This window comes from Nicotiana attenuata, unplaced genomic scaffold (assembly GCF_001879085.1).
Source record: "Nicotiana attenuata strain UT unplaced genomic scaffold, NIATTr2, whole genome shotgun sequence".
NCBI lineage: Eukaryota > Viridiplantae > Streptophyta > Magnoliopsida > Solanales > Solanaceae > Nicotiana > Nicotiana attenuata.
Window position 1 is genome coordinate 39147 of NW_017672863.1, and position 12279 is coordinate 51425.

Genomic DNA, 12279 nt, shown 5'->3' on the forward strand with positions numbered 1-12279 from the left:
TGTCATCAATAAAGACAATGATGAATGAGTCAAGATATGGCCGGAATACACTGTGCATCAAATGCATGAAGGCTGCTGGGGCGTTGGTCAGCCCAAATGACATAACAAGAAACTCGTAATGACCATACCGAGACCTGAAGGCAGTCTTCGGGATATCTGGATCCCGAATCTTTAACTGATGATAACTTGAACGCAAGTCAATCTTAGAAAACACACGAGCACCCTGTAATTGATCAAATAAGTCATCAATACGAGGCAGAGGATACCAGTTCTTCACCGTAACTTTGTTCAACTGACGACAATCAATGCACATACGCATAGAACCATCCTTTTTCTTTACAAACAAGACAGGAGCACCCCAAGGTGATACACTGGGCCGAATAAAACCCTTATCAAGCAATTTCTGTAACTGCTCCTTCAACTCCTTCAACTCAGGAGGAGCCATACGGTACGGAAGAATAGAAATGGGCTGAGTGCCCGGTAACAGATCGATGCCAAAATCAGTATCTCTATCGGGCGCATGCCCGGAAGATCAGCTGGAAATACATCAGAGAAATCCCGTACTACTAGGACTGAATCAACTGTAGGGGTATCAATACTAAGATCTCTCACATAAGTTAGATACGCGTCACACCCCTTCTCAACCATTCGCTGAGCCTTAAGGAATGAAATAACTCTACTGGGAGTGTGATCTAAGGCACCCCTCCACTCTACTTGCGGTACACCTGGCATAGCAAGCGTCACAGTTTTGGTGTGACAATCAAGAATAGCATAATGGGGCAATAACCAGTCCATGCCCAAGATAATATCAAAATCTACCATGCTGAGTAATAATAAATCGGCTCTGGTCTCAAAACCACTAAGAGCAATCAAACACGACCGATAAACGCGATCCACGACAAGAGAATCTCCCACAGGAGTAGAAACATAAATAGGGGAACTCAAAGAATCCCGAGATATGCCCACATGCGGGGCAAAATAAGAGGACACATAAGAATAAGTGGAGCCTGGATCGAATAGGACCGATGCATCTCTATGACAAACCAGGACAATACGTGTGATGACAGAATCGGAGGCAACAACCTCAGTACGGGTAGGAAGAGCATAATATCTGGCCTGGCCTCTCCCTCTAGGGCGACCTCTACCTCCCTGACCTCCACCTCTAGCTGGCTGGGCAGGTGGGGTAGCAATTGGTGCTGTAATCATAGCCTGAGAACTCTGCGGAGCACGCTATGGCTGAGAAGTCTGTGGAGGTGCACCCCTCCTAAGTCCAGGGCAGTCTCTCACCATATGGCCTGTGTCGCCACACTCAAAACAAGCTCTAGGAGGATGTGGCAGCTGTGACTGGCTCGGGCCAGGTCTGTTGGACTGACCACTGAAAGCACCCCGTGCAGGAGGCGCACTGGATATTGGAGGTGCATAATAAGGCTCTTGAGGTCTAGGAGGAGCTGGAATACCACTGGTTGCTGGAAGAGCTGAATGAACAAGGCGACTCAAATAACCCCTATCATGATGAACTACAGTTGGGGCACGGGCACCAGAGTAATGGCCCGGCTCTCGAGACCTCATGGCCTCTCTCTCCTCTCTATCCCGAGCATGCATGCCCTCTACTCTCCTAGCAATGCTCACCACCTGCAAGAGATATCCATCTCCAACTCCCGGGCCATGCTGGACCTGATGTTGGGAATAAGCCCCTCAATAAACCGGCGAACTCTCTCACAAACTGTAGAAACCAAGGTTGGTGCATGCCTAGCCAAGTCAGTGAAATGGACAGCATACTCCGAAACAGTCATAGTACCCTGGCGCAAATGCTCAAACTATGCACGCTATGCGTCCCTAAGGCTCTGAGGAACATACTCCCTCAAAACCATATCTGAAAACTGGGTCCATGTAAGGGAAGCTACCTCAGTTGGACTGTCCAACTCATAAGTACGCCACCACTAATAAGCTGCTCCTCGAAGCTGGAAGGCAGTGAAAGAAACCCCATTCCATCCTGATATACCCATAGTGCGGAGGATACGGTAGCACTCCTCCAGAAATCCCAGAGCATCATCTGATGCTAAACCACTGAATGTAGGAGGCTGGTACTTCTTGAACCTCTCAAGCCTCCTCTGCTCCTCCTCTGAAGTTACTGCCCTATCCTCGGGCTGAGCTGGGGCTGCAGGCGGTACCGGTATAATCTCTGGGACCTGATCGACCTGCACTCGCTGCTCAGGAGTGCGGGCGGCGGGAGTCTATACCCCTCCCCTGGCCTGAGATGTGGCTGCAGCAAGGGGAAGCAACCCTTCCTGAGCTAGAGTGGTGTACGTACTCATGAACTGTGCAAGAGTCTCTTGAAGAGCTGGAGTAGTAGTAGCAGTAGGCGTATCAGGTGTCTGGACTCCGGCTGGAGCGGCTGGTGGCTCCTCTGTGGCAGCTCGCGCGGGTGCTCTGGCTGACGTGTGCGTCCTCGGCCTCTACCCGGCCCCGACCTCTGACGGCTCTAGCAGGGGCGCGGGTGCCTGGTCATCTCCGGTAGCACGTGTCCTCACCATCTGTGAGAGAATAGAAGACACAGGTTTAGAATTTTAATATCAAAATCTCGCACGACAAGGAAATTAAATGAAGTGGAATTTTCCTAACAGCTACAAAGCCTCTCGTAAATAAGTACAGACGTCTCCATACCGATCCGCGAGACTCTAATAAACTGGCTTGTGATTCATGACTCCTATGAACCTAGAGCTCTGATACCAATTTGTCACGACCCAAGTTCTCCCTCCGTGAACTGTCATGACAGCACCTAGTCTCTACGACTAGGTAAGCCTAACAAATTGCGTAAAAAGGAAATGAAATACGAAACTAGCAAGTTGCAGGTAACACATAATAAAAGAGTTTAAAATGCCGCTCGGCATATACAATACACACTCTCAGAACTGAATCAAAACTCCCAAAATCCGGAATCTCACGAAATCACAAGCTAGAGAAAACTACATACTGTTCTAACTCCAGAATGTCTAATCAAAAGTAAATACAGGAAGTCTAAAGCTAAATGGGAGAATAGAGAGGGACTTCTAGGTCTGTTGACGTGGCAGATATACCTCGAAGTCTCTGATATCGCCCGCCTCACTGATAGAACGGCTGAGCAGAAGAACCTGGATCTGCACACGAAAAACATGTGAAGGAAAAGGCATGAGTACACCACAGCGGTACCCAGTAAGTACCAAGCCTAACCTCGGTCGAGTAGTGACGAGGAAGGTCAAGGCGCTACTGGTTATATATATATATAAAACAAGGTAAGACAGTATGAAATGTGACAGTATAATTAAAATACTAACGGTCGATAAAGAACAAAATCACAGAAAGAATGTAATTGAATACATAGAGATAGCAACAGGGGATCTCCCTGGATACCGTCCCGTAGTCCCAAACGTAATTGTGCAGAGGATCTCCCGGGACATCGTCCCGTAGTCCGAATCATAAATATGCAGGGGAATCTTACGGAATACCGATCCGTAGTCCCAAAGTAATTATCTAGTACAGGGGATCTCCCGGGATGTCGTCGCGTAGTCCCAATTATAAATGTGCAGGGGGATCTCCCAGAATACCGATCCGTAGACCCAAAGGAAACATGCAGGGGGATCTCCCGGGATATCGTCCCGTAGTCCCAAAGTAAACACACAACAGTCTCAAGAAAGAAATCTACAATTCTATCCAAGTTCGTACCAAGAAAGCAGAAATTTCTATTCTAAACATGCTGCACAGAATTCAAGTAAACAGTTTAAGCAGATAGAACAGTTAAGTCACTTAAGCATGCTTTCCTAAGCTAAACAATAGGCTTTAAATACAAGTAGTGTTCAACAAAGAGGAAACATAATTATTTACTTAATGAAAACGGGGTTTGCCAACAATTAGCACGTATACGCACTCGTCACCTCGCGTACACAGCATTCATATAACAACAACACCAAATCCTAAGGGGAGTTTCCCCCACACAAGGTTAGCCAAGCCACTTACCTTGAATCAGCTCAAATCAACTTGAAATCACGTTCTTGCCACGAGTACCGACTCCAAATGGCCTAAATCTATTCAAATTAATTGCATAACGTAAATATAACTTTAAGTAACTAATTTAACTAATTAATTCGAAGCTAAAATGCAAAATTAGGAAAGTCTCCCCAAAAAGTCCCCCAGGCCCATGCCTCAGAATCGGGTAAAATTTACAAATTTTGAACACCCGATCACTCACGAGCACACTCGAACAAAAATCATCAAAATCCGACGTCAAAATCTCACTCAAAACTCAGATTTTCAATTGGGAAACTTTTCTCCCATTTTCAAACTTTTACCTCAAATTCCTTAATTGGAAGAGGAAAACAACAATAGATTATAGTATTATGATCAAAATCGAGTTAGAATTCGTTACCCAATGATTCTCCTTCAAAATCCCTCGAAAAATCATCTTCCACCGAGCTCCAATTCGATTTTTGTGTTATGAAATTCCAAACCCTCGAATTTTCTATATCTGCCCAGCGATTTCTGCATCTGTGGTTCATGGGGTCGCACCTGCGTTCCCGCACCTGCGAAATTTCATTAACTCCCTAGGCACCGCACCTGCGCTCCCTTCTCCGCAGATGCGGTTCCGCTTCTGCGGTCCTTGAGCCGCATCTGCGGCCACTGGCCTCTTTCCTCACTTCTGTGGGGCCGCACCTGCGGTCCAACATCCGCAGGTGCGAAAACACAAGAACAGCCAACTTCAGATTTTTGCCTAAGTCCAAATCAAGTGCGTTAAGCATCCGAAGCTCACCAGGGGCCCCCGGGACCTCAACCAGACATACCAACCAATCCTAAAAAACATCATACGGACTTAGTTGAACCCTCAACTCACATCGAACAATGCTAAAACCACGAATCACCCTCCAATCCAAGCCTAAAGAACTTGAAATTTCAAGAATACTACAACCGATGCCGAAACCAACCACACCAAGTCCGATTGACCCCAAATTTTTCACACAAGTCACATTCAATACTACGGAACTATTCAAACTTTCGTAATCGGATTCCGACCCCGATATTAAATTTTCACTATCGATCCGGAAACTTCAAAAATTCAACTTTCGGCATTTCAAGCCTAAATAAGCTACGGACCTCCAAAACACAATCTGAACACGCCCCTAAGCCCAAAATCACCCAACGGAGCTAACGGAATCGACGAAATTCCATTCCAAAGCTATCTTCACTCTGTTCCGACTACGGTCCAAATTCTAAAGCTTAAGCTCTCATTTAGGGACTAAGTATCCCAAAACGTTCCGAAACTCAGAACGAATCTTCCCGGCAACTCATTATAGCAGGAACAAACATGGGGAAAGCAGTTAATAGGGGATCAGGGCGTTAATTCTCAAAATGACCATCCGGGTCGTTACAATGATCCTAATTTACCAATACCTCAGGTCAAAGATAACACTAAATGGGATTATTAACATATGGTGTTACTTATTGTTTCCTACCCAAGGCTTTTGCCTTTCAAGGCCTTTTACACCCTATCATATTAGAATTAGCAAAATATCAAATTTGAAGAATATTTAGCAACTTTTTATCCTGAATTGAAAAGGCAAACAATTTAAAATAACATAGAACATTAATGTCACGACCCAAACTGGAGGGCCATGATTAGCACCCGGGCCATACTTGCCGAGCACCAACGTATATTCTATCTAACCGTCCTTATTATCTTTAAGGGACGACGAAATTAATATAAATGGTAGACATGGATCATGAACGACTAACAATGAAAGATAATGGCATAAACATACATAACATAGGACGACAAGACTGTCAAGAAACTATATATAAGGTACGAGCTACCACGCTGCCATGAAAGACTATACAACAAAAATCAGCCGACAAGGCATCTCAAACTATACATGAGTCGACACCTGTCTATGAACCTCTAAAGGAACATAAGTGCTGCAACATTGCTGGAACAGGGCCCCGACATACCCATAATGTCTATAACAAAAATGCATACCAAGACCACGACAAGTTTGGAGAATGGATCTCGCTAATAACCGCTAAACTGGGAAGCCTACTGTGGTGACGAATAAAGTACTGAGTATGTAAGGCAGGAAAGCATAAGTAAGAATAGTAATGTAAACAGGGATAGAGAATATACAACCTGTAACATCTGAGTACCTCCGAGGGCTACTGACATGAAATGCATGATACGTACATATAGATACATAAACTTTTAAAACATACGCCTCTATGGGCATCATTATCATCATATCGTACCCGGCCGTAATAGGCTCGGTAAAAACGTACCCAGCCATCATAAGGCTCGGTAGAATCGTACCCAGCCACGTAGAGCTTGGTAAAACCCAACTGATCAGTGGTTGCACAATAGGTGCCGTACCCGGCCGACTATAGCGCGGCTCGGTAGAGTAAAATAGATACATATATAGAATGTATGTTGGACTCATTAGAATCATATTCTGAACCTTTCGGAGTGAAGGTCGATATTCTCCGTACACGTTATTAGGACTAACTCTTCATCAAGAATCTTATAAGAATCAGGAAGTACTAACAACATTGATAACATAAGAATAAGAGAAGCAACCTCAACATCAATTGTTCTATACGAAGGGAAACAATGTAAGTACTGCTAGCTTCTATGAGTAAAGTATCTTTGAAAGCTCACTCATTACATTATGGACAATCAGAGTCGTGCAAAAGAAGGAAAGGGATAGCCTCACATACCTTGTATATACTGCCCAACCTCAAGCAATGCAAAAATATCATGTCTCCTTAGTGTACAATAAGAGAAATGACACTATCGTTATCGTTTAAGCGTCGAAACTATTATGTATCAACCGCAACCTATTTTGCGATGAAACGGATAGCACCTCCCCTATTTATATGACTTCCCACAAGTCAAAACAATCACCAAAAAGCCCAAACAACATCAATAATAATCATATTGAGCCTCCCAAAATAGTCCACCAACCAACAACATTACTACCAAGCCTTTCGATATATATTTCACAAGTTCTAGCTTCAATGACTTAGCCGCAACTTGGATAATCTTAAATACATGTAGAGTAAGAGGTTCCTTACCTTTAAAAAGAAAGAAAAACTCCAATTTGACCTTAATTGTCCACGAAATATCCCTCCAATGCTGCCACAAGAACAAGGAAGCGAAACAAGCAATCAATTAGGGTTTTTCGGCACTAGAATTACTTTAGAAGACTTAATATCACCTAGGGTTGGTATTAAAAACTTGAGGGAGTATTTGCAGAATATAAACCACTTAAAAAAGAATCCCACACGAGCTGGAACAACACAAAAATGAGCAACAACGAGAAGAACAAGAAACTACTAGCGCCACGGGATTCTCGACACTTGGTTTGTGTTGTTTGCCCTTTGTTTGGGTCTTGGATCATGAGAGAAACTTGAGAGAATGTAGGGTTCTAAAGTCTGAATACACTGAAAAATAATGACTTAAAACGGGTTTGAGGCATCTTATATATACCCATATGTCTTAAACCGCCTATGTGGGCCCCATAGAGAGCTGCTTGGCACAGTCTCGCGAAAAAGCAAATATCTCTCTACTCCGAGATCGTATCGACAAACGGTTTAATGCGTTGGAAACTAGACACATAGATCTTTAATTTGGTGGGTAGATCACCCCGTAATTCCAAGTAAATTGGGAGAAAAGCTTAGTAACATTTGACCTAAAGTTTAAGTAAAACTATGAACCTAAGTTGCGACAACTGTTGTCGACTTTTGTTTCATAACTCATTTGACTCAAGACTTATGATACGGATATTATATGATTCAAATACCTTAAAACACGACCTTTTGAGTATATTAAGCACCTCTAGCTTTACCCGAAAATACGGGTTACAAACATCCTTGATTCGTTTAACTTCTAATACTTGTTAACCACCCTTATACACCCTTGTATCATTTAAGACCAATAGGATTAACTTCTTATCATCTTAAAGATAATCTCTTCATGAATTTATCGACTACCTTACGGCATGAACTAAGGTACGTTAATATGGGTTGTAACAATTAAACTTAAAGTTAATATTCAGAATCTTGACCTTTGATCAGTTGTTCCAAAGCAATTACATCACTTTCCATTGTTGGGTTCCATTAGACCCTAACTCCAAAGAGACATAGATTACAGAAAACAAAAATGATGACAAAGGTTGTCTTCAGAAACTTCTTCTTTCATTCTTTCATCGATATTCCGCACAACTACATCGATCCTTGCAGGCCCTGGAGATCACCCTAACAACCAAACAATTTTCAAGGAAACCCACGTAACTATGTTAGAGGAGGAATAAAATAAGACAAAAGTAATGTCTACCGAGTGAAACGCAAAATAACTGATAACAAATTGAATAATCTATCTGATCAACTGTACTCTAACCATAGATATAATAGAGAGAGCAAAAAGATTGTGAAAATTAAAAAACCAAATCTATTTTTATAATCTCCACTTTCAGGAATCAGATTAAAACTCCAAAAATGAAGCAAAAGAATGCACATACTTTGGCAATGAAGCTAGCTGTTTAACCAAAAAATGGAATTTTGATTAAAGCTATAATTTAGAAGAACACGGGTTACTGATAATCGCAAGAATGTATAAAAGAAAGTAATTTGGATAGCCGAAATATAATTGAATAAAACAAGTAAACCAAAGTATATTCAGATGATTTTTCGTGTCCCTACAACTGTTCAGTCCTCTCCTTTTATAGCTATTTCGGATGTAAGTGTTGCTTTGGTCATAATAAGGTTATTATGGGCAATAAATGACATTGAATGCTACGTTACATAATCATTACATTTAAGATAGATTCTCTAACGTTTTCAGCATTTAATGCTTATCAAATACTGTATTTGGACCCTCGTATGCTGTCAGATTCATTCCCTTGACTCTTCTTGATTATTGAACTTAAATTTCTTGAATAGGTACGGGCGCTGAATCCTTTAAATAACCGCTCGTGCCTCTTCCTTTGCTTTTGCTCGCATCTATTACTACTCGTGCCTCTTGGCTAACTGTAACTCTTTGACTATTTGACCAGCCTACGTGTCATGACACGTCATCTTCACACTTTTTTAATATGTAAACTCAATTTTTCCCAATATACTAGCAAATGAGGAAGACAAAGGAAACTTGAAAAGAGACTCCATCCCCTTTGCAAACAATCTTCCATAGAAATAGTTGGTTCAATGCTATTAGAGGAAAGCGATAATTCCTCCTCCAAGTTCAGCAATGCTAGATTGATAGTGAAGGATTGTATATTTAAGGCTAGCTAGCAGATTAAAGCAGTATCAGTTACAAAAAGAAAATATTTACGGTGTAATTATTTAATAATTAATGGGAAAACTGTTGAAAAATGAGGCAAAGACTGGTATTTTAGCATGTCGCATTATTACATGTTATATTGAAGGCCATGAAACGCTTGGAAACAGTCGTGCTTGCATCTTTTGTTTTTAATGCCTTCTCATTTGATGTATTCAGACACTTGTTAAAATTTTAGAACAAAATAAATAGGAAAAAATTAAAAGAAAAAAACCAAGAAAATGAGATAATAGATAAATATCATTCCTGGGCAATGAGAGGTGAGCACCTCAGATGACACATCACCGTACTCATTTCCAGGATATTTCATATATATATATATATATATATATATATATATATACTAGTTTTTGGACACGTGCTTCACACGTGTATATTTAGCATCCATGCATCATTACTTGTCAGGAAAAAAATATTACCTAAACTACATATGTATTCCAAAATGTTGAGTTTAAAACAAATTTTGTATATCTTTTAATATCTTTAACTTCATAACTTTCTTGAGTGATGCACATGACTGGAAGTAATAGTAATCACCTTTAATTTATTTGTAAACACTATATAAAGGAAAAGGAAAGGAAGATGATTAAGTTCTCTGCTAGGAAGCTTCTCAAACTTTTCGCTTGAACTTTGCATAAGCATTTTAGTAACAATTTCAAGTATTTTTATTTTCTTTAGAGACCAGTATGTATCGATCGGTATAAAAATATCAACACTAGATATTTTCTTTGGGTAATTAAAAGCTTTATTAATCACCAAGTAACCATATACAAATCTCAGCTCAGCTAGCCGATCTCAAAGGAAGAAAACTACACTTGAACCAAAAGAAGGTGGTGATAGTTGAAACCATTCTGGTTCCAATATAAATCGGGTTACATTATTTCCAACTCTCAATTTCTTTTACTTCATACAAATCTTTGTTGGAGGGAAAAGAAAGGAAAGGAAAGAAAAGGAAAGAAATAAGAAAACGAATATGTATGATTAAAAGAAATCTGTTACCGCAAAAGTGTCCATGAAGGAAGTTGATGTCTTTCCTTTATATAGTTCTTTCTTGCTTGGTGTTCTTTGGTCTTTTCTTCCTCAAATTTATTAATTGAATTAACCTACATTTAATTACTTAATGCAACTCCTCTTATTCTACAATTTCTTATACTAACGAAGAGGTTGTCAATGAAGGAATTACGTTACAAACCAACATAGAAGGCGAAATGTGAAAAGGTTGATACTCTAAATAATAATTAATAAAGTGCCGCTGAATTTATTCATTTAATAGAAAGATTTTTTTAGTGAAAGACAAAATGGTCGTTCAATTTTTTTAATGGGAAATTTAGCAATTCAACCTTAGCATTTGGATGGTCCTACTTTTATTATAATGATGATGATTATTAGAGTAGCTACAGTTCAGTTCTTGAATCTTGAGGGAAAAAAAATATTGCATGCTTGGAACTAAATTATTGTACCAATTAGAGGAGGTAATAATTGTGGCTTACTTTGGCTTAGACTGAATTCAAGAAAATTAAATTTTGTGAAGATATTTAATGTTCTTAGCCTAAAATTGACATACAATAATTAAGTAGAGTTCTAAAATCAAACAGATATTTGCGTTTTCTCCTAAATATATCAAAGGACTTATTAGTAGTTAAATTAGAGATCATGTAAAATTTTCATAAGGAACAACTTCCCTAATAAGCAGCTTTTTAGATAATAAAGGAAATTGACTACTCAATCACAAGAAAGTAAAATTTCCATTTTCTTAGATAAGCACTTGAAATTCCATCATTGTGCTTCAATTGGTTACCTCAATATTTATGGATTCTTACATCATCATCATCTATATGCATAACATATATAATGATGACAAACACGCAGGCAGTTGATAACTGGAATAATAAAGCTCGCAACTCTTCTCCTTAAATTCGTTTCTGTTTTATCTACACAATGATTTATAATGAGTAGCAAACATTTTCATTAAGAAAATTAAAGAAAGATAATGGCAGGAAATGACTTTAACACTATTCTATCTGCCAAATCTAGGAAGACCATCAAACTCATACAATAAGTGCTAGAAATTTCGTTAACACCCCTTTATTAAGCGCAAAAAAATTGCTACTTTATACCTTTCAGATATTCTTCAAACAATTGTTGTAGAAAGCTTCCCAAATCCCAAGCATAAACATAAAGATTATTTTGAGAGCTATCTTTTTTTTTTACCAACACGACCTGAAAATGGGTCCAGCATAAAGAAGTTAGAAGGCAAAATTGTAGATACTATTAAAGAAAAGGAACATAATTAACAAAACTTCATACATTCCTCATCATTCTGAAGCATACACCATAGCGATCTGCAAGATCCATACACCTAGATTATTCAGCCAATACAGCAACAATTGCACATCAAATCAGCAACATATATGCTTACCAACTGAGTTGAAAAGAGAAGTAATATATAATGCAAATACTTACCAACTAACGCAAGCATCATAAGGGACCAAGATTCATGCAATAGAAACATGATGAAGACATAAATGTTTTGCCTTTAATAGCAATCGAAAGGTTCCAAGGCAAACAAATCATACCGAGAAGACTAACCGTCTGGAATATGCTACAACTGAAGCGTCCAAATGTTTGGCGTGTTAAGGCATCAAATTAATTGATTCATTGTACCGAATTAACATGAATTTATTACAGCTTTAGATAAGTATTTATCATTTTATTGGATTGTATATTTTTACCTTTTTGTACATAAATTCAATAGAATAGTGTTTGATTGTAAGGGCAAAATTGTCACTCAACCTTTCATGGGTAGATTTGTAAATCAGCTTTTGACGTAAATTGTTCCCACTTTTAGTATTATATATATATATATATATATATATATATATATATATATATATATATATATATATATATATATATATATATATATATAT

At 39.3% G+C, this 12279-nt stretch overlaps 1 long non-coding RNA gene across 1 annotated transcript; it reads right to left on the minus strand.

Moving 5' to 3' along the window:
- Positions 1-11077: 11077 nt before the first annotated feature.
- On the minus strand, positions 11078-11770 carry LOC109214745. Its single transcript, XR_002066232.1, has 2 exons — positions 11657-11770; positions 11078-11569 (listed from the first exon to the last, which is right to left on the minus strand). It is a non-coding gene; the product is annotated as an uncharacterized LOC109214745 (long non-coding RNA).
- Positions 11771-12279: the final 509 nt, after the last annotated feature.